The sequence below is a fragment of the Ictidomys tridecemlineatus genome, chromosome 6 (genome assembly GCF_052094955.1).
Source record: "Ictidomys tridecemlineatus isolate mIctTri1 chromosome 6, mIctTri1.hap1, whole genome shotgun sequence".
Lineage (NCBI taxonomy): Eukaryota > Metazoa > Chordata > Mammalia > Rodentia > Sciuridae > Ictidomys > Ictidomys tridecemlineatus.
Window position 1 is genome coordinate 52,232,605 of NC_135482.1, and position 23,305 is coordinate 52,255,909.

Sequence of the window (23,305 nt, forward strand, 5' to 3'; positions counted from 1 at the left end):
CCCTGATAAGGTGGTAACAGTAGGCAGGTAGGGTGCGGCTGGAGGAAGTGAGTCACTGAGGGCATGACTTTGGAATTTATATTTTGTCCGTGGTGATGTGAGCTTTCTCTGTGTCTCCTGGTGTCATGTCCTAAGCTGCTGTCTTCCACCATACCCTTCTGCTGTGATGTTCTGCCTCATCTTAGGTTCAGAGCAATGGAGTTGGCCGTTTATGGACCTTGGAAACTATGAGCACCAAATAAACTTTTCCTTCTTTAGTTGTTCTTTTCTGGTCTTTTGGTTGCAGCAACAACAACAACAACAACAACAAAACTGACTAAAACACCTTTTATTTTTTATTTTGAGACAGGGTCTCACTAAATCACTTGGGGTCTTACTAAGTTCTAAGGTTGCCCTTGAACTTACAGTCCTCCGGCCTCAGCCTCTGTAGTCACTGGGATTACAGGCATGTACCCAGCTCTGTCATTTTGTTTTAATGATAGATTACTTTCAATGTACTTACCTGAGAATTCTGTTTTTACACGTGGATTATATTAACTCATGATCAGTTTTTTTTTTTTTAAAATAGATACCAATTCCTTATATGTCATAGCTCATATTTCCCCTCTCATTGGACTGTTTTCAAACAAACATTGTGTGTCTGCTTAAGAAAGAAATTTCTAGGACTCCTTTTAAAGATTTAGTTTTTCTAGAATTATCTTCTAAATTTTATTTTTCCAGCCAAATATTATAATAATAAAGGAATCATGTTTGCCAACCTGTCAGGAAAGATTGCTTTTTGCTGTGAAATACGAAAACTTAACTATGGAGGCCTAAATTTTTCCGCATATCAAGAAATCTGGAGGTAGCCTACTGGGGATATATCAGCAGTTCTCCATTTTCATCAGAATCCTAGGCTCCTTCTTTCTCTTTCATCATCTTTTGCATGTGGCCTTCATCCTCCTGGTCAAAAGAGGGATGCATTTCTTCAAGCAGGGAAGTGAGGGAAATAGGCAGTGTTTACGTCAAAAAAGTGAAAACTTTCCCCAAACCTTGAACCACGAAACATGCCACACCCAGCTACATAAACTTTTAGTGGGATATGTAGTGGTAAAGACTTTCTCCCTGACCAAATTTCAGTTAGTTAGGCTCCTCTGAACCCTCTTCTCAATGAGGCTTTGACTTTGACTCTGACTGTTCTTTGACCTGCCGACCAATATTAGCAAGAATCTTACTAAGTTAGTTATATGATATGATTGCCCTTGATAGCTGATCACATTCTTTATCTCCAACCTCTGATATATAAGTCTTTGGTCTGCCTTTAGTAAGAATCCTGTTTAGGTTGACTTACTAAGAGCCTCCTTAGTCTTGATGTCTCCTCTTATTGACCCTCTTGCTCTGTTTGTTGGTTGTACATTCCCAGCTGTCTTTGGAGTTAACTAGATCTGTCTCCTAAATTGCAGTAGCCATGAATAAAATCTTCCCTACTGTGTTAACAAGTATAAGAGTAATTTTTTCTTTAACAATAGCCATTAAACAGAATTAGGGTTCTATTAGCTAAGAAGAAGAAAAGAATAGAAAATTGAGAATCAGCTACCTTTAACTGTGACACCAAAGGTCCCTTTATTTTAAAAGCTTGATCATTTCTATTTGAGGAGCAAATGTTGACTTGCAAGATAGATCTTTCTGAGTTCAGGGCTTGCATTTCACTTCCAACTCTCTCAGTGATATACCTGGGAACTCAGTAAAATGAAGCTTGTAAAACTTTCTACCTACATATTTTGTAGAAGTATTGTGAAGTTTTAATTAGCAAATGGCTATAAAGTGATTTGAAGAAAGTTACTGCAAGAGCATAATGCTTTGTTAGATAATGTGAGAGTAATTTCACAAAATCTGGATAACTGTCAAGTAATTAAAGGCAAATGCACTGTAGATGCTGTTCTGTGACTTCCATTCAAGTTCGTCAGAGGCTGACACGCCCATTGAGGAGAGAGCAGATCTCATACTGCTCTGAAATGGTTGTTGAAAAATCCTTACTCCTCTTTTAAAATCACTTTCACCATCTGCTGGTAAAAGAATTGAGATGGCTGCCTGTGAACTAAGCAATTAAATGTGCTAATACAGTTGCAGGAGCAAATGATTGTCACACCTGTTTTTTTTTTTTTTTTAAACAACAACAACAACAGCAAACAAAATTCTACCACCCTCAAACCAAAAAACAAAAAACCAAAAAACACAAAAAAAACCCCCAAAAGAAAAAGCTAACAACATCAATAAAATGAAAACCATCTGATTTTCTATGAAAACAAAACTTGAGATTCTTAGGAACAAAAACAAAAAAGAAAACCCAAACCAACAAACTCAGCTACATTTTCAAATGTTATTATGTATACTGAAAATGTAGTCATTTTACAACCCTCTTAATTAATAGGAAAATTAAGGTCTCAAGAAAAAAAACTCATCAAATGAATATGACCTGTGTTTTCTCTCCTTTTGGATTTTGAGGGAGATTAAAGAGGAGGAAGAAACCTGACTTTAATTGAGATTTCATTTTACTTTGTCAGTGAAATCCTCTATCTACCTACAAAAGATAAAATTAATATGTATAAATCAATAAAGGAATACATTGCTTAAGAATGAATTTACTATGCTGGGCATGGTAGTGCATGCCTGTAATCCCAGAGGCTCAGGGGCTGGGAATTTACTATGCTGGGCATGGTAGTGCATGCCTGTAATCCCAGAGGCTCAGGGGCTGGAGCAGGAGTATCACAAGTTCAAAGCCAGCCTCAGCCACTTAGCAAGTTGCTAAGCAACTTAAGAGACCTTCTCTCAGAATAAAAAATAAATAGGGCTGGGGATGTGAATCAATGGTTAAGCACTCCTGGGTTCAATCCCTAGTACTAAAAAAAAAAAATCTATTGAATTTAAATATAATAAAATGGAATCTCTTACTCCTGGTATAGGATATCTGAAAATTCCTAGCAAATATAGAACAAAATCTAACATTCAGAAATTAGTAGGCTACTAGAACCTACCTTTTAAATCACTGTTATTCATTCAGGTGTTGTTCTCCCACTTAGACCTCATACTCTTACCTTAAAGAGAAATTGAAATAGAGATAAAATTTAAAAATTTGCATAGATTAATGACATTATAAGTTTAAAACTCCATGAAATCGTGTCATGAAATTTGGAACAATAGAAGAGCTTCCTAGCACCAGGAAAACTGATGTAATGTCACATGTGTGCTTAATTCATAAGAAGTCCTATCTACCATTCTGATGTGATGAACCATATATCATTCTAAATGAAGAAATTTCTGAGGCCCAAGAATTTCCAATTTCATAATCCCTTCAGAAAAACTTACTTATCTTCTTGACTATGAGGTTTTTATATAGTCTTAATATTTAAAGTGAATTTGGTACACCACATTTTGATTAAACTTAGTTTTTCTAGAAGTCTTTATTGTATGATGGTAAATATAGGATAATATCATGCTCTAATATTCCATCTAAACTCTTTAGTAAACATTGTGTGCCCCCACTATATGGTAAACCTTCTTCAAATTAAGCAATGAATATCCATTAGTAAGTTTATAATCCAGATATCATTTTACTTCTATAATAACAAGTGGAATGCAAGACTCACTGATTTTAGCAAAAGTAACAATATTTTCAAATACTGCAGTCTAGTATATAAAGACCCTCAACATATTCTTTTCTGGAATGGTAATATGTGAGTATTCAGGAATCACTTTATTACCTGGCTACCTGGTAAGCTTCTAAGAGTTATAAAATAAATGAAGACTTAAGGTTAATAAGATTTTTCTGTGGTGTAATGATTTTGTGTAGGTCAATGAACCCTGAAGTAGAGCTTGCTATGAGAAAAAGCTCCTAGACTCAAAATATCTGTATATAAATAATATAAAATGTTATAAGATATCAATATATAATTGCTAGAGATTTTCTTTGGTCTGTTCTAGTTTCTAGTACTAAATTTGCTTAGTATTATTCATGTACATGAGTTTCCCTTTTTGTTCCAAACTGAGATTAGATTTAACACTGTAATACAAAGCTTACAAAATAGCATTAAGCACCATTTGGATAAAGTTCCATGAAGGATGCTGACTACCTGCGCTGTCCACATTATATACTAAAGTTGTGTTGTCTTGTAGTGCAGGTCCACCCCACCAATGGATCTCTCAGCAATAATATCCAATGGTATGTGTTTTTTAAAAATAAGAATTTGTACATATATGTAAAATATTGATTGGGGATGGCCAAATCCATACTATATGAATAAAATGTTCTTGTTTCCTAAGCAACTAACTTGAGCTTACATTTATATATTACAGACTCTCAGTGCTGTTTTCTTCTTTAGGAAATAAGAAACTTTTCTCTAAAATATTTTTTAACAACTACTGTACCTTTATTAGTTTCTCATAGTAGCTCTGAAGTTGCTTTAAGTCCATATTTTAGCTTAACTGTCTTCTCCAAACTCATTTCTAAACAGCTCCAGGTAATGGTGGAATTTAAAAGAAAGTATGTCCTCTAATAATGCTTTAAAAAATGCCAATGTAGGGTGGTGACTTGTTTTCAGTGTAGTGTCCTCTCTCCAAGTCTGATTTTGTCCCTCTTTGCTGTGTTCTCTGTGTCAATGTGACATGTGACTTTCTGTGATCTTGAGTTTTGGTGAGAAAGATGCTGAGGCAGGCTCTCCCAGGTGTACAGAAATCATGAAACTCTGTCCTGTCTTGTGTGTTATTAACAAGTATCTTCCTTGCTTCTGGAGCCAATGGATAATAATCACACATAATTTTTTTTGTATGGACTAAAATTCCACAAAACTGTAGCAAGTAAATGATAATAAAATGGTAAGAAATATGAATTTCTCAGTGAGTGATTGGCAGTAGTTTTTAGTTTCTCAGAAAAGCTGAATCATAGCTGCATTTTATTTGTTCTTATCCTACAATGTAGCTTTACAGAAATTACATCTTTTTTTTTTTTCAGTTACTGTTATTGTCAAATCGTTTTCTGGATTTGAAAGCTGGTGTTGACTTGTAACTATTTTGCAGTGGATTAGTATCTTTTGCTATTTAACTTCTTGTTACAAAGACCTATAATCTAACTGAAATAATCACCTCAAAAATACAGACTAGCTGGATGGTGATAATACAAATTATGTTTCTTTATCCCCCAGGGGAGTGCCCGTGTTCTCTTTGGAAAGTGCCAACAGTGTCTTTGAGTAGTGCTCTCGGAGGGAGGTGGTGGGTTCTCCAGATGCCAGACTGGCTAAAACTTTATTGCTTCTCAAGAAGAGCCTTATTCTCATGGAGGAAATAATAAACATGAAGAGGAGAGACACCTCACAGTTTTGCTCTTGGACAAAATTTCCTGGAATTTTGTTGACTATTAAATGAAGAAAAAATCTAGCTAGACATTAGTCTTACTTTGTAGTAGCCTCTCAGCACTGCTAAACTTTCTGGCCAGCCTGTCTCCCTTCCCAATATGCTGAGTTCTTCTGACATGCACAGTTCTTCTTTTCCTTTGTTTGTATCGTGTCTTTAGATTAAGAACTCCTTCTCCCACCACTACTTCCACCTGTCACAGTTCTTATTGTTCTTCACAAAGTCTTTTCTCATCTCCTTCATCGGATGTGCTCTTTCCCTCTCATTTGGACTCCTAAAGTAACTACTTTTTATCTATCATAAAAAACATGTATATTCTACCTTAATTGTTATTTGTTCGTGTTCCTGTTTCATTCCTCCAATGAAATACTGTGAAGTTCCTGAAATTAGAGGCCATGTTAATATTTAAGTATCCAACCAAGGGGCATTAAGGCATGGATACTTGGATTCATAAATCAAATAGCTCCAGAAGATTCCATCACAGGAGTCATTGTCTCCAAATTTATATCCACTTAAGTCAAGTTACTCCCAAAAGACATGGCCTTATAATCAGCCAGAATAAGATGGCATCTTTAAAAACTAGTCTTGATTCTGTGGTCTGTTATCACAGAACATGTTTGTTTATTTGTATAAAATATAAAAGAGGAGAAATGGGCTCCTTACCCTGAGTGCAAAACCAGGCACTTGACTCTTAACATGACCACACGTATAGTCATATATATAATTATATACTTGATCATGTTGAATGTCTGATTCTGAAACAAGCAAATGCTTCCTCTTAAACTCTAATGTATCTCATAAATTTTCTATAGCTTTAGAGGGGCAAATTTTAAGGCAATAAAAAGAACTTTTAAAGATTAAAAAATTGGAAGATGATGGTTTATATATAAGGAGATCAAAGCATCAGTTGCTTCTTTTCTGTAAATAGTCAAATGTAATACTGTATTATGTTTCTGAAAGTCTTTCTGTTTCCAATGGACTAACCGTTATCAGTTCTTGAAATTTATTGTGTTGATCCTAGAAAGATAAGTATTTAATTACTTATCAAGTTTAGGGAAGAATAAGTAAATTTTTAATGTATAAAACTTGATCAAAAGAACAAGGAATATACAAAGTGAACTGAGCATGGGGGAAATTGACAAAAAACCTTCATTATTTAAAGATTCACTTTTAATAATCCTACTTTTAAATTGAAAATTTAGAGATTTTCAATCATTATCTAATAGAGAAAAATAATAACATAATGAAAACACTGACATATTGATTGACAGGTTGGACATTTTTACTTTGGAGAGTGTGTGATGGAAAATGTGCAACATACCTACCTGTCTTGGCTCCATCTGTCTACCTTGTCAATCATCATCTAATAGATGAGAACATTTACAAACACTTGTAAATGTACATGAGTAGATTCGTATATATACAAAAACCAATTAAGAAGTGGAAAGCTGTGTGGATTTGGAGTGTAAATGGAAATTATTTTCTTTGGTCATCCATTTTCTTCCCTACTTAACATGGGTAACACCAGGAAGAAGTCAAATTGCCACTCTGGGTTTGGCTATTTTTGGTAATTATAATACTTTGCATTTTTCTCAAGTATATTTTTGTGAGGCTATATTTAACTTTTAAAATGAGGTGAATAATCCAGCTTACAGAAACCTTAGACTGAAGCCTTAACAATTAGGACCATTTAATTTCTGAAATAAGTGTACACAGTGATTAGTTGGCAGAAGGATACTTTTATTCACAATTCTGGCATTTTGAAACTGTGATAGTGATCATATAATCAGGATCCTAAACTTGTGGCATATTTGAAGTAGAAGTGTTGAAAGACTATTCAGGGGTGGTGATAAATGACCAAAATGAGACAGTATGGCTGAGTATAATTTTAAAGATTAAAGGACTGGCTTCTACTGTTTGGCAGAAGGCAGATTAGACATGACTGTGGTTAATACTGAGTATGTGACCTTGGGCAAGTTGCTTAAGTTCTCTGGGTCTCAGTGTCTTTCTTTGTAAAATCAGTGAAGTGGATAATTGCTGTGATCCCTTTTATTTATAACATCTGGGATAAATTTGAGCAGTCAGATAGTGGCAAATACTTTGGAGTTTGGGATCCTCTTGCCTTTGAGTTGCTCAAGCAGAGGCAATATCAGTGCATGTTAAAAGTGGGCCTCCTTATTTCTTGTGACCACTTTTGACCATTCATAGAGCTTAGCTTTTAGTAACCATGGAGGATGTTAGGCATTTATTTTTAACCCCTACATTTGCAGCTACAGTTAAATATTGCTTAATTGTCTAAAACATCAATATTATATTTTCTTTCCCGTGTTTAAATTTATTTGTACAGACTTAGGCTTTTGCAGATTAAGGCAGGTAACACTGCCATATACTTCTGTCATCTGTGACATGCCTTTTGTCCATGTTGCTTCTCACTTAAACAGGCATTTATTTACCAGGGAGATGAGAGCACCTTGACTTTCAGTGTTCTGAGACTTGACTTTCTTAGAGTACATACTGTTGGAATAGAAATTTGAAAGGATGGATGGAAATTGTCCCAGGGAACTAGGGTAGGGCTTTCTATCAAGCTGACTGAATGTGAAGAATACCTGCAAATTTCCAGAGGTAACAACACTAGATTCCCAGTACATCCTTATTTTTCAGTTGTTGTCGAGAAGTTTGTGATGAAGCAGATAACAAAGTTCTTAATTTTGGTAAAACCTAATTTTGTCTCCCCATTAATCCATGAGACCCAGACTATCTGATAAAATATGAGCCTATACATGATTTAAAATTTTCATAAAAATGAAAGTAGAATTAATAAGACATTGTTACCTTACATGCAAATGTGACTACAAACTGGTGTAATTCCACATCATGTACAACCAGAAGAATAAGTTATATTCCATTTATGTGTGATGCATCAAAAATGCATTTCTACTGTCATGTATAATAATTAGAACAAATTAAAAAAGAAACCTATGAAATCTCAAATTTCTAGTTGCCACATTAAATAAGAAAAAGAAACAGTCAAAATTAATTTTAATGACACATTTTATTTACCCAACATATCTAATACACACAAAGTCCCCAATTTATGATGGCTTGATGTATGATTTTCTAACTTTATAATGGAAAGAAAGTGTAACCAAATAGTATGACCCCCTTAACATGTGACCAATGTAAAAATTATTAATCATGTTTTAAAGTATTTTTTCTGGTACTGATTTTTCAAAATTCAATGGCCATTTACAATTGAAGCCTATCCAGTTCATACTCTAAATTTTTATCTGAAATACTCAATATTTATTTACATATCATAAAATTATAGTTAAAAATACATTTGCCAGGTACAGTGGTACACTCCTGTAACCCAAGATACTTGGTAGGCAGAGGCAGGAGAATGGCTAGTTTGAGACCAGCCTGGGCAACTTGGTGAGACCCTTCTAAAATAAACTAAGTGGGGCTGGGGATGTGGTTCAGTTGCAAAAGCACTTGCCTAGCATGTGTAAGGCCCTGGGTTCAATCCCTGGTGCTGCCCCAAAGAACAGAAAAGAAACCCAAAACTTAAAAAGAAAAAAAGAGAGATTTATATACCCATTTTGCTCAAAATATGAAAAATTTTAAAGTAGCTGAATCATATGTTTTAAAATAAGTTAATTATAATTAAATGATATTAAACTTAAGTTTTACTACAACAAAATTGTTTATCACTCATATAGGTCATATTTTAAATTCATTTGAAACTAATCACTTCTCATTACTTCTTTTCTCTTACTGTCCTGGTCTGAGCCACCATTCTTTTCTTTTCTTCCCTCCCTCCCTCCCTTCCTTCCTTCCCTCCTTCCTTCTTTCTTCCCCTCCCCTCCCCTTCCCTTTCTTTCTTTCTTTCTTTCTTTCTTTCTTTCTTTCTTTCTTTCTTTCTTTCTTTCTTTCTTTCTTTCTTTCTTGCACATAGGAAATTGAACCCAGGGGAGCTTTAACACTGAGCCACATCCCCAACCCATTCATTTGGTTATTATTATTATTATTATTATTATTATTTTTAAATTTGAGACAGTTATTGCCAAGTTCCTTAGGGCCTCCTTAGCTTGGTGAGGCTGGCCTCAAACTTGTGCTCCTTCTGGCTCAGTCTCCCACTGCTGCCTCAGGCAGGCTCCACCACGCCTGGCCCATTCTCATTCTTAACTGGGCTGTTTACACTCTTGCTCTGTTCAGTCTATTCTCTACCCCATATCTGTAACCTGAGACTTTGTGCATAATTCCACTGTCTTTCCCAGTCTGAATGAAAGCTAAAGGTCTGATAATGGGCTCAGTTCTACTTGTCTTTCTGACCTGATCGCTTTCCTCTTTTCTGGCTTTATTGACCTCTGTTCTCTTCAAGAAACAGAAGTCAGGCTCCTGTGTCAAGGCCTATACAGGAGGCCTATATCCCTCAGCCTACCTCCTGCTTCCTCCACCCCATACTGCTTACTTGATTACCTCTTCTGACTTTTACTCAAGTGCCACCCTCCAGGAAGCATTCTCTGACCAGCAGGCTCAGCCCATTTCTTCACTAGAGCCTCTGTGTAAACAAGGAAATGTTGCTCACTCTGAGTCTGTATTTTTTGACTGGACAAGCAGACAAGCTATGGGGCTACTTCATTGAAGGATACCTGAGGGAGGTTTTAATCCATGTGATTAGCATCTCTAGAGAAACTTGTTTGGAGTGCTACCTGGAGCCACTTTTGTGCAAAGAATGAAGCCTTCTTCCGCTAGGAAGTTTTCAGCCCATGCTGCCTGTCTCATCTGGGCACCTTTTTGTACTGCCAAAATGCACATTGTCATCTCAAGGCCCTTGGCCACTCTACCCTCCTCCTATCGCACATCCCTAGTCCCTTTATAACTTTATTTTTCATCCAAGGAATGAAAATGTTAGGCCCCCTTGCTCAAAGAGTATTAAGGATTTCAAGATGGCAAAGCAAGAGAGTAAAAGCAAGATAGTAAAAGATAAAGCATGAAGACTTCGGAGCTCAAGACTTTGTGCATTTGCCTAGGTCACATGCCAGGAAGCTGACACTGTCAACACTCAAGTTTTCCTCATTCATTCTGTTATCCAGGGTCTTCTTTTACTAGACTATAAGCTCAGAATATAAGCAGCAGTTAGAATAGATTATTGGTGAATAAGTTAATATGGTAAATGCTAGGCTACAGGCTTTAAATATATTATCCTCAAAACCAATTTTACAAATGAGAAAGCTGGGTCAGACAACACTGTTAAAACTACTTTCACATCTGGGGAGATGGAGGCAAGTAAGCTGTTCCCTACCTCCCGAGATGTGAAGAAAGAAGCCTCGGTGAGATTTGACAACTTCCCTAGGAGTATACATATTAGTGCCAGGTATTTATCTTTTCTTTTAGGGCCTACTTCAGGCAATAACTTAATTTTGACTCTTCTGTTTTGAGTGGGTGAAGAGAAGAGTTCACGTGAGGAGAGGCAGCCACAAAATACATTTCTCTATTTCCTTAGACTTGAAAATGCCCTTGATGGTAACACACACTTTTATGTGTATTTTCAATTATGCCATCTGCTCTATACAAAACATCTATGAAGTAGGTAGAATTGTGCTTTTTCCACTTTGCAGATGTGGGGTGTGAAATACAGTAGTTAAGAGAGGGACTGCCAGATCCTGCCTTTGAAATGCTCCCGCTTCTCTTGGTGTTGTTTAAAAATTGATAATTTATAAAAATAATTCTTTTAATTTGTTTCAAATTTCTTTTTGGAGAAATGCCTACCACCTTTTTTTCCCCCCTATTTCTTCGTAATGAAGATACTGAGGAATTTATATTATTTTTTTAAAACTGTATTTCATCATCATGCTAAGTGAAATAAGTGAGGCTCAGAAATTCAAGGGTCAGGTGTTTTCTCTAATATGTAGGAGCTGGAGAAAAATAAGAAAAAGTAAAAGGAGACCATATGAAAATAGAAGGGAGATTGGTGAAGCAGAGGAAGGGGACTGAGGGGGGAGGAAGAAGGGACCCAAAAAGGAAAGAACTATGGAATAAAATTGCCAAATTATGCTATGTACATACATTTAATATAGCACAGTGAATTTCACCTTTATGTTTATCTATAAAGCACCAATTTTAAAAACAGTAAATAAAATAGAAAACTGGTAGAGGAGGAGAAGGAAAACAAAAGAAGAAAGGAGGGAAGGGAGAGAGGAAGCACTGAGGACTGAAGTAGAGCAAATCATTTTCCATGGATGTCTGATTATGTCAAAATGAACCTCCCTATTATGTGTGACTCTAGTGCACTAATAAGAATATTAAAATACTATGGTTCTTTTTGAGCTTGTATAAATTCCATAATGAAAGTAAGGGTTTTTTTTTTTGGTTTGTTTTTCAAATAAAGAATTAGAGTCACTGATACATTGGATGGACTTTGAAAGTGGTGTGGCACAGCGCATCAAAGATTTGGTAAGGTGTTTATCAATGTAGGTAGCTGGATGAATTACTGCCTTGATCCAGTGATTACATGGCAATTTGGCATGGTGACTTTTGATGAATTTCTGAGGAACTATGATACAAGCAGTTGCTTCTGATGAATTTCTATCAATTGAGAAACAGATTGTATTTCTGGGAAAGGTAGCTTAAAATATTTCTTATCATTTTTGTACTTGAGTTTCTTGGCATTCACTATTGAATAATTATTTCTGGATAATGTTGTCAGAACCAGACATTCTAAAAATAAAGCATGCTCTCATAGAAATAACACTTTCTCAGGATAAGGATATTTAAGTAAAATCTAGCCACTTTGCATATGGCACTTTGCGGTTCTGTTTCTCATCCTGATTCAGTTGATGATATCGTAAGTCAATAATTAGTTATTTCATATACTCATGCCAGGCTTAGTTATTGTGTATGAATTCAGTCAAGTGTATCCATTTCCTCGTAAATCTTATCTGATATGAGACATCTAGGTGTTCTTTACTTTATCCATTAAATATATTTCCTGAAAAATTCTACTTTGTAAACAAAACCATATATTAAATGTAGTAGGGAATTTGTTATTTAAATCCTTTGATGAAATAGAGAATCTTGAAAAACCAATTCATTTTATTTGCTTATATTCTGGTTTAGGCACTTTCCTTATTCCTTTCCAGAGTTAGCTACCCATTTCCTATGTGACAGGTGTAGACAGTGACAGTGTGGATATTTCTCTCTGGAGTAGTTCTCTCTATGTTCCAGTGTTTTGAATATAGTTTCTAAGAGGAAGAAAAAGATCCATATCAGGTGCTACAAATAGTATGGGGAAACATCTGGAAAGGTTGAGATCAACTGATATTCTTTGACACAGGATGTTCCTAGCAAATGAACATCTCATCTGTATATGTGTGATGGCTGCAGGGGTTATCTTATATCAGATTTCAGGGTCCAGTTTAGCAGAAAAAAAAGTAGAGGAAGGATCTTGTCCTGATATAGTAATTTGGTTCCTTTTTGAGGCATTGATTGTAATTTCAGTTGGTGTTTGGACTCAACATTAATTCCTGATGAGATGCTTATCTGCTTTTCCCCTACTTCCTTTAATTAGTGTCATTATAGGTGGTGTAGCATAGGTTTTGTTCCTTAATTGTGATTCTGAGCTTTTGTGAATGGATGCTTTGGGACCCTGGGTCACTCTCAGCCCAGCTCCCAACGGACCTTTTGGGCAGACTAGAGATGCTACCCTCCCACACTTTCTGGCAGTCTTGTGCTAAGTACAACAGAATTGAAGGTGGTAGATTTGTATGGATTTACTTGGGCCTCAAAGGTCTCTTTTACTTTTAGGTTTTATAATGTTCCATAATGTTCACATTTAGGATATATAATGAAAATGAGCACTGTTAAAATGAGCAGAGCCAAATTACAGGTTAATTTGTTTGATAGAATCCTTACTTAAAACAATGAATGGAATTTCCTTAATGGTTCAGTTTTCTTCTTTCTGTTATACTACTTACCAGGGATCAGTTCTGTTAAATTGGATCCATGTTGTAGGATTTTCATAAGATTTGGAAATGGTGTGTGTGTGTGTGTGTGTGTGTGTGTGTGTGTGTGTGTGTGTGTGTTTAGCACAGTGTCTAGTCTATTAAGCATTCAATAAAAGTTTGCTATAGGATTGGGGATGTAGCTCAGTAATAGTGCACTTGTCTACCAAGCATGAGGCTCTGAGTTCAGTTTCTAGTACTGGAAAACAAGGTTGCTATTTATCTTTCTTCTTACCATATCTACTGTGGTTACAACAGCTGTTGCCGTTATATTTTTTGAACAGCTTTAGACTAATTAAACAGGAATATTTTAAGCCCCTGGGTTAAAGTCTTGTATTAGTAATTGTGTACACATTATCTTAATTAATCTGCAGGGCAGGCTGCTGAGGTTGGTGTTACCTGCCTCTTACCTAAAGGTGGAAAGTACAGCTCAGAGCTGTTTAGAATGTGTTGTTGAGACTTTTAAAGAAATTTAGCTGTGATTTGAACTAAGTCTGATCGCAGATTCTTTGTTTTTACCTTAATGCCCTGAAAGTTTAGAGAGAAATCTAGAAATAATACAGATTCAGGTTAGCATGTGAAGGTTTTTTTGTTTCATCAGCCTGAGTGCCCCCTTACTTGGACCTGTAGGTCTGTTCACTATGTGGAAGTAGACTGGGGAACTTGATAACCTCAGTTGCACAAACTCAATTTTCTACTGACTCTCATAGTTGCCTTTAAAATATCTTAGATTTTATCATCCCTTAGTCCAGGAGACAGCAGCCTGTTGGCCACATAAGACCACTAATACCTAACATTTGACTTGGTGATTGTATCAAATACTGAAGTCTACCACATAGAGTGATATCCCATGGACATTCCTAACATATTAAAGAATCAACTCTGCCAGGAGGAAGGAAGCTCTGGGAAGGTTCATGGAGCTATTGTGTGTAGAAAACCAGACTTACTGGATGGAAAAGAAATGCTTTGGGTGTCTATCCTGGGGCATTTAAGAGTTAGGGGTGTGGATGGAATCATTCCTCTTCTTGCTATATCTACCATCAACTTTTCACTTCTCTAGTTACTACTTTTACAGCATTGGGAAGCATCGTTTTTACCACTTCCACTAAATGGATCCCACTTTCACTACCTTAACGTTTCTTTTCCAAGAGGATAACAAGTAGGGAAGGAATGTATAACACAATACCTTGTGTTGCCACAGTGGCGAAAACCTTCTGGAGTCAGTAGAAAACATTTGTGGTGGTTCTTCAGAGACTCTTTCTCAAATAGGAAAAATCTACAAACTAGTTTTTTTCCCTTTAAAATACCATTTGGGTGTTTTTTATTTATGTATACCAATAATATACATTATTTTAGTATAAGAAAATTAGCTGGATAAGGAAATTAGTTTTCTGGTACAAAATTTGATTTGAAATGAGCAAGTGATTTATAATGTTATTTGATGTAGCTCAGGTACAAAAGGTGTAAGACAAAGGAGGAAATTTATGCCTAGCTGTGAAATTTGTAAGGAATGTAAACATTAGTGAAGCCAAATTATCTTCTATTGCATTTTTTTGTAGGCAGACAAGAGCCCTGCATGCAGAATCTTGATTATGTGTAGAAATTTCCTGGCACATACCTGATCCAAAAATTGGTCTGCTGTATATTGCTTTTTCTGTCCCAGAAGATTTCCCCAAGAAGATAATTCATCTGATAAAGTTGCTATATAAGCCCACAGTGCATTTTAAAACAAAATCTCTTGTAACATTACAAAATGGCAGTGACCACCAGAGACACATGGATCTAGAGTTAAACTGCACATTCCAAGCTAGAGATTAAAATAGCTTATTTCCTTTCAGTTTTTGAAACTACTGGGAGAAGCAGAGCAGATCCAAGACTTTGTGCATTGTGTAGAGTTTCACAAAAGACCACAGGTAAGCTGCAACAAAAATTACACGGTAGGCATATGGTTTCCTCATTGATGGCTTTCATAGAGTATGATTATTACAGAAAGGCATTAAAAGGTATCCAATTTCACAGCAGCTGGACAGTGCTGAGTGCTCACACAGCATAAGATCAGACATTGTTCCCTCTTTATTACATTGCTTTGAATTAGAGTATTACAATATTTGCATTTAAAATTATTTTCATGTATCAGATGAACTAAGATACTGATTTTTCCAATCTAATACAAACATACAGCATGAAGATTAGTTTTGGTGTGCTCTTAGCAGGGATTAATTATGAGGGCCAGAAGACAACCTGTAGAATGCACTACAGTTTCCAGTAATACTAAAATTAAAACAAAACAAAACAAAATACACTGTAATCATGGAATGCCTTATGAGAAGTATAATTATTAATGATAATGATTAAATTGATGGTGGCATGAGGAGTAAGAGCTTGTTGAACAACTAAATTTCCTGGGCCCTTTTGACACGTAGCAAAAGGAAATAAATGATCTCTTATCTTATTTTCTAGTCACTTATTTTATGAAACCAACTATCATTAGGCTTCTCCTGCTATTTATAAAGACGTTGGCACCAAGTTACTTCTGCCATGGATCCTCTGAAGACTTGACAACAAGGCTATCAAAAGAAGTACAGCTTCCATGTGGCCCTGTGTCTCATGGTACCTGACAAACTGGAATAGAGACATTGCTATTCATGGGAGTTAGTTACTCCCAACCTCATGCAGAGCATCCTAAGAGGAAACCAGAAAAATCTGAAAATATGTTCCAAGGTCTTGAGGAACTTAATTCTGGTGGGGCAATAAATCTGTTTGAAATAGCCCCTGAATCTGATATCCCAAATTATTGTTCTAAAGTAATGTCTTAAACTATTGCCCTACCAGGTGGAGGCAGTGTAGAGTATAATGATTAGGGTCAGAGGCTTTATCTTCAGCAGTTCAAATCTTGGCTTTTCCCTTGAGTATGTATGATATTTCAGCTTGCTTATCTGCAAAGCAGAATAGGTAACATTTACTGTCTCTGACAGTATTTACTCAAAGGGTCACAGTAAAGAGGAAGGGTGATAATCCATGCAAAATGTTGAAGCACAGAGAGTACCATATACTGTACTAAGTGCTCAGTGAATGTTTTTGCTATTTTTGAAGTAGCTTCTAAGTAGCATTCAGGAGTACAAAGATATAAGCTTCTTCATCTAAACTTACTTTAGCTTTCAAGATTACATTTTTACACCAGGAAATGAGACTTAATCTTTACAAGTTAAGGCGATACAATCACTTTTTGAAATTAAGACTATTTTGTGTGCCAGATTTAGTTTTCAATTTCTCTTTTCTTTTCCTTCTCATCAAGATCCATCCTAAGTTACAAAGGGCTTTTGGGTTGTTTAGACAGCTGGAAGTGTCAAGTGGTCTGTGTTGTTTTTCATTTATCATCTGCTTCTGTTGTGTGGATATATTGTTTATTTGCTCCACGTGGAAATTTTATGGAGACGGATTTGTGGTTGCTTGGTGGACTTCTTCTGCTGACTTGACTTCACGTTGACTCTTGATCCTGAATTGCCCATTCTAGTTATTATTGCCACTTTTAGATCATTCTCCCTTTGTCCCCTCTAAAATATCCTAGTCAGCAGACCATATGATCATCTATGTTTCAGTGTTCTTATCAATTGATCCTTGAGTCATTTATTTCATGTTTCTTGATGATTTTACCTCCTTCTACTGTCCATTGCTGTTCATGTTTTAATAGAAAGCAGTTTTAATACATGTGTGCATAATCCTTCCTGTATCTTCTTAGTTCCTTGGACTTCCCTTCTCTAGTAGTCTTGCCTTGTCTTCTTGCCTCATGCACTTAATCCCCTGGTCATGCTCTAGCCTTTGTGTTACCAATAACTGCAGCACATAATTTCAATTTCAGCTGTGTTGATCTCTGACTTCCATATATGATCTTTTAATTTAATTAATTTTATCCTCACATTTTTCTGTATCCTTCATTAAGCCTCTAATGCCTCTAAGATCCATTAGTCTTACCATCTTATTTACTGTCCCTCAGTTTCTTTATTGTCTTACCTTTCTCACCTAATTCTAACCCTTTAGTTGGTCCTTTTACTTACTGCCTTGCATGCACTCTGACTCTTGTGCTTCTTTTGCCTCTTCATCTTTTCTTGGAGAACAACCTTCTTTAAATCCGACTCCTCTGTTTTGGTACTTGTGCAGCTAATGGAGGCTTGAGAAAGACAGGTTGACTATTCTCACTTTAAATTTGTAATTCCACATCTTAAATGGGCCTTGATGCTTCTTTGCTGTCATTCTTCTTTCACTAGTTGTTCACTCTTCCCACTCTGCATGATATTTCACCATTTCTCTTCTCTCAAACCTCAATCTTTGTTCCTCACCCTTGTTCCCCTCTGGGGAGGGCTTGATGGCCCGTGCTTCCTGCTTTATTGAGAAAGCTGAAGGATCAGCAGAGAACATCCACAGATTTCCAGCATACATTTATCACCTCCAGAGTCTGCCTTCCATCTTCTCTTATACCAAACAGAGCAGTGGCGCTAAAGTCCAGCAGGTATACTATAGTTACAGCTTTATAATACTGTGGACATCTCTGCTCCTGCACCAGGTGGATCCATCACAGCTGTCACTTGGGGCCTTGGTGTTGTGAGGACTCTGCAGGGGATATATCTGCCAGTTAGCGTTGACAACTGTCACCACAGAAGTATCTTCATTTCTAACTCCAGTCCTTCCACTTGCTCACTAGATTCCATTTCCTCTCACCTTACCAGGATGTAATTCCAGGGATCCTTCCTTTTGTTTCCATCAACAGTTTTTCACCTCTCTACTGTATTATTTTTGTCAACACATTAACATGCATTATTTCTCCACTATGTTTTGGACAAATGGAGCATGACCACCAACCCCATTAGCTCGCTTCCTTTGCAGCAAAACTTGCTCTCCTTTCATTCTCTCTTACACCAAACCTAGTCTGGCTTTGTGTTACTACTCCTTCAAAGTTGCTCTTGTCAAGGTAACTAAAGACTTTTAAAGGGCAAATGCAAGTTCTCATCTCACTTGATCTATTAACAGCATTCAACATAGGAGATAGAAAACACACGTCTTGAGAATCTTTATTTGACTTACAGAACAACACACTCTTGATTTTTCTCCTAATTGGGTTTTTCTGTCTTATTTACTGGTTGCTTCTCTTTTCTTGACCTCTTAATCTTGGTGAAGCCCTGGACTTAAGTCTTATTCCTGATCTGTTTTCTGTCCACACTCACTCACAGTCTTGCCATGAAGTTGTGTAACTTTAAGTAATATGAATATGCTAATTATTTGTCTTCAAATCTCTTTCATTTATATGTTCAATTACTTAATTCACACTTCCACTTGGAGAACTAATATGCAGCTCAAATATGATGGTATCAAAATGGAGTGCTTGAACCTCCAGCCCAAGAAAAAGCAAATACCAAACCAAGCAAGGAAACAATCTGTTTTTATCCAGAGCCCTTTCATCTCAGATGGTGGCAATTCTATTCTTCCATTGCTCAGACCCCAAACTTTAGGGCCATTCTTGAGTCCTCTGATTCTTATATCCACATTCAATCTATCCTAAGTCTTCTTGCTTTTTTTTTTTTAAGACATATCCTGTACCCAATCACTTCTCACCACTTCCAGTGTTACCACTCTCTCCTATGCTAGCAGCATAGCTGACCTTGGTTAGTCTGTAGTCTCTTAGGTGGCTTCTTTCTAGACCCTCCCCAAAGTATATCTCTATCAAACAGCCAGAGTGTCTAATTTAAAATCGAAGATGGGTCTTGTCATTCTTCTGCTCTAACACTCCTGTGGCTCTCTTTACCTGAAGAGTAAAAACCAGTTCCTTATCATGGTCAACAAGCCCCCTCATAAATGATTTATCATTTTCTTCCTGTTGTTGGCTCTCACTGCTTTCCTCCTCTATTCTGCTCTAGCCACACTGAACCCACCAGTCACACTCCTACTTCTTGGCCTTTGAATCTGGCACTTCCATGGGGAATTTTTTGTCCCAAATATTCACTCAACTTCTCCCACATCTCCTTTAAGTCTGTACATTTTTAGTATGGGATACTCTGGTAATTCTTCATTGTTCCTTTTGTTTTCTTCATAGAATCTTAATGTAACCTCTAATGATTATTTGTTATTCAACTATTATTATCATCATAATCATTATTATTTCTACTATTCTATGTAGGGTTGGACATTTTTATTATTTATATATTTATTTTTGTGCTGATATAAAACCTAGGGCCTCTCCTACATCTGACAAGTGATTTACCTCTGAGCTACATACCCAGTCCTGTGTTTGTTTTTTTTTTTTTTTTTGGTCTACCTTCCTAGATTCTCTGGCTAGGCCCTGTGAATTAAATTAAATTAAATTAAATTAGCTTAATAGAGAAAAACAGAGTTTAATTAGAGTTTATTAACATCCATAGCACATGCATGGGACAGCAAACAACTGAAAGGTAAATATATGTTGGAAACTAATGGATGATAAGGTTTATTATAGGAAGGTTTGTTTGATGATCTATGTTGGTCAAACTTTCCACCTTCTTCAGGACCTTAAAACTTCCCACAGTGAAAGAATGTATGGCAGTCCTCATTTCTAAGAAATTATTGCTTTAGTATAAAAAGGAAGCTCTAAGAAGGTTTCTTTCTGCATCTGTTGATTCTCATTTGCCTCTATCTCAAAAATCACACTATGTCACAGTGGCATATTTTAGGGTGGCATATTCTGATCCCATATAATAGTGTATAATAGTGTATTAATTATGATTTATTCAACTGTCAGTCAAACTCATGAATATTCTTTCACAGTTGCTCTCTCATTTAGCATCTAAATCAGTGCTGATTGGTTACATTGATTATATATTATATTGACATTATAAATATTTTAACTTTAGTGCTTCATAATGTTGCAAGTAGTCCCCAAACTGCCAATGCAATCGTTACATTATTTAAAAATTTCACATGTAGTGATTTCATATTGGTAATGAACTAATGAGACAGAATTTTAGCTTGAGTCAACATTAAGAAAGTAAAGTGAAAAATGGAGGGTATTATACTGATAAGCTAGGCAAAAAATGTACATTTGTCTGAATTAAGCAATTGAAACAGCCTACTGCCTTGGGTTGAGCAATGAGCTATTATTCATTGTCCTATTTTCTTTTCTTGCTACAGGTTTAACCTCAGTGATCAAATAAGATAAATGAAGAAAATTGAATATTATACACTTTAATTATAAAATACAGTGACACAATATAATAAAATGTACAATAAGGTGGTAAAATATAAAATAAAAATATATAATGTGCAATGAAATACAAAATACAGCACAAAATAAAATGACCAGAAAGTTTGCTTTGATGGTTGATCTGAGTGTTTCACAGTAGAAAATAGCTACCTATTCAGGAAGGCATTTGGAAAGGGTTTCTGGGGGGGGGGATCATGAGAGAGGATTTGAGCAAGGGAAATGGCAGTAAGAAAATAGGGGATGGTGGCTGGGGGACAGAAATTTGGAATAACAAAGCTTTGGAGTGAATATTAAATTTAACAATTCTTTTAGCTGGTTCCTATGCCCTGTTTTCAAAGTTATCTTCAGGATTTCAAACAGAACATCATAAATAAGGAAGCCAAGAGACAGTGTTATCTTGATAATATATGTAATTCTTTGGGGGAAAGTTGAAATCAGTGCACTGTAATAATGAAAATGAAAATAATAATTTCTATGATTACTTAATGGGCCATTCTAGCAGTGTGATACATGTTTTCCATACCTTTTCTTATTTAATCTTTGTAACAACCCAAAGAAATTGAACTATCATCATTATCTTCATTTTCCTAAAGCAGAAACATGGCAGGCAAAGCCCAGATATTAACCCAGGCTTTCTGACTCCAGAGCTCTCAACCATGGAACTAGTATTTTTCAAAGAGCCCCAGTATCATCTGTTACCTTTGCTAAATATGCAAGCTCCTGTGCCATACTCTAGAGGCACTGAATTAGAATTTCCAAGAATGGAGTCCAATAGACTGCATTTAAACAAACTTGGTTCTTAGGTCCAATATATCTTGAAAACTTCTGCACTAATATTGCTTTTCTAAAACTGCATATATTCATAAGATACGCAAAAACTCCTGACCAAAGTCTCATTTTTTATTTTTACAATTTAACTGTTAATTATCTTCCATGGGTTTAAGCTGTGCCAGTCTGTTGGCTAAGGCACTTTTTTCACCATGGGTTTTAAGACCCATGTGGATATAGGAATTGAATTGTGTGACTTTGATAGAGCTGTATGTAACTTGGGGGTAACAGGGAGCATTTTCATCCTGCCTTTCTCGTCCTAGTAGAGCTTTCTTACATACAAGAGTAAGTGGCCCAGTCTACTTTAAAAGGAAACAGGAAAAAAAATGTGTTGTCTACAACAACCTACCAACTCCTTCCCTTTCATTTCCCACTTGCTGAGCTTCCTGATACTTCATTCAAGAGAATGGAGATCAATTATGGGGTGGGGACAGTTTTGGAGGGTAGGGAGTTCAATCAAAGAAAAGGAAGAGATGTCCTACCAAGAGCTCTAATCAATGGAATGCAATGACTTGAGTGACAGAAAGCCCCCTCATCAGTGGACATAAATAAGCAGACACCTAATAGGTGAAAATTATGAAAAAACAATATTATGTACTCCTTTCAAAGTGCAGTCTAGACTTGGATCCATATGGGTTTGTTTAATGCTTTCATATAAAAGTACTGTTTTTCTGCTTCACAAATGCTTTCCTTTTGAAGAAGTTTCCATGTCTAGTGACTTATGATCTTGCCGTGATGGCAGTGTTCCCAGGTTCTCCCGACAGTACCCCCTCTTGATCTTGAACACTCCCCTTTATTTCCCTCTGCTATCCTTAGATATTCAAATGGCAGGATGGGGACTGGAAGATCCACATGACTTACTCTCCTTGCCTTGTGCAAGTTCTTACTACTCCCAGTTGGGCATTCAGGTTAATTAGACATGAATGACAATGATGTGAGTGAACTTATCATAGTTAATGTAGCTATTAAGAACACATTTCCATGCAGCATCTGTACATAATTTGGATAAGGAAGCATAAAAGCCTGAAATATATCCTTCCTTATTTTTCAAGCAAAAATAGAAAGCACATGAGATTGACTTGGAATTTTCACTAATTTTGCCAATAGGGAATAAGATATTTATGCTAAACTCACACTCCAGATTTATTCTGTTACATGGCTCAGGTAACATCACTCAGATTTTTTTCCTCAATAAAAGTGAGAGAAAAGCAAAAACCAGAGGTAGGTAAGCTACTAAACTATGAAATCAAAGACTAGAAAGGAGAAAGCATAGAATTTCAATCAAAAGGTAAAACATGGAGCTGAATATGATGGTGCATGCTTGTAAGTCCTGCAACTTGAGGCTGACGCAGGAGGATCACAATGTCAAAGCCAGCCCCAGCAACTGAGAAAAGCCCTAAGCAACTTAGCAAGACTCTGTTTTTTTTTTTTTTTAATAAAATAAAAAGGTCTGGGATGTGATTAAGTGGTTGAGACCTTTTGGGTTCAATCCCTGGTACAACATTTTTTTTTCAAGTTAAGAAAATGGAAACTGGAGAGTCTTCAAGTAAATTTAACAACTTCAAAGATGACTTAACATTCATGCCTTACTTTGAACTAGTCAGATTGCCAGAGTAAAGCATTTTAATACTCTAACAATAACTACCACTTACTAAACCTGTGCTATGTCAAATACTGTATCAAGTCTGAACCACATGCCATCAGATTTGATTCTCATAGTCAACCTTTGATGAATGTCATGCATTCTCTTTCCTATTATGTGGAAGTAGAGATGAGGAAACATAGATTAAGAGGGGTTAATTAACTTACTGATAGTCAAACAGTTGGCACTTTTAGAGTTGAGGTACTGACACCAATCTAG

General features: G+C 36.1%; 1 protein-coding gene across 3 annotated transcripts in view; it reads left to right on the forward strand.

Moving 5' to 3' along the window:
* Nucleotides 1-23,305, forward strand: part of Tafa2 (TAFA chemokine like family member 2) — a 415,273-nt gene that overhangs the window by 216,185 nt on the left and 175,783 nt on the right. The window contains exon 2 of one of the 3 annotated variants that reach the window (XM_040280395.2): nucleotides 15,227-15,301. The exons of the other annotated variants lie outside the window; for them this stretch is intronic. The gene's annotated coding sequence lies outside the window, so the exon portion shown is untranslated. The remainder of the gene's footprint in view (nucleotides 1-15,226; nucleotides 15,302-23,305) is intronic. 3 annotated transcript variants of the gene reach the window in all.